Source organism: Bison bison, unplaced genomic scaffold (genome assembly GCF_000754665.1).
Source record: "Bison bison bison isolate TAMUID 2011002044 unplaced genomic scaffold, Bison_UMD1.0 scf7180017864092, whole genome shotgun sequence".
Classification (NCBI taxonomy): domain Eukaryota; kingdom Metazoa; phylum Chordata; class Mammalia; order Artiodactyla; family Bovidae; genus Bison; species Bison bison.
Genome location: NW_011494664.1, coordinates 3,185,580 through 3,186,288, shown reverse-complemented (window position 1 = coordinate 3,186,288; position 709 = coordinate 3,185,580).

Sequence of the window (709 nt, the reverse complement as noted above, 5' to 3'; positions counted from 1 at the left end):
GGGACTCTCAAGAGTCTTCTCCAACACCACAGTTCAAAAGCATCAATGCTTCGGCGCTCAGCTTTCTTTATAGTTCAACTCTCACATCCATACATGACTACTGGAAAAGCCATAGCCTTGACTAGATGGACCTTTGTTGGCAAAGTAACGTCTCTGCTTTTTAATATGCTGTCTAGGTTGGTCATTGGAGAAGGCGATGGCACCCCATTCCAGTATTCTTGCCTGGAAAATCCCATAGACGGAGGAGCCTGGTAGGCTGCAGTCCACGGGGTCGCAAAGAGTCGGACACGACTGAGTGACTTCACTTTCACTTTTCACTTTCATGCATTGGAGAAGGAAATGGCAACCCACTCCAGTGTTCTTGCCTGGAGAATCCCAGGGATGGGGGAGCCTGATGGGCTGCCGTCTATGGGATTGCACAGAGTTGGACACGACTGAAGCGACTTAGCAGCAGCAGCAGGTTGGTCATAACTTTCCTTCCAAGGAGTAAGTGTCTTTTAGTTTCATGGCTGCAATCATGACCTGCAGTGATTTTGGAGCCCCCAAAAATAAAGTCTGACACTATTTCCACTGTTTCCCCATCTATTTGCTATGAAGTGATGGGACCAGATGCCATGATCTTAGTTTTCTGAATGTTGAGTTTTAAGCCAACTTTTTCACTCTCCTCTTTCACTTTCATCAAGAGGCTTTTTAGTTCCTCTTCATTTTC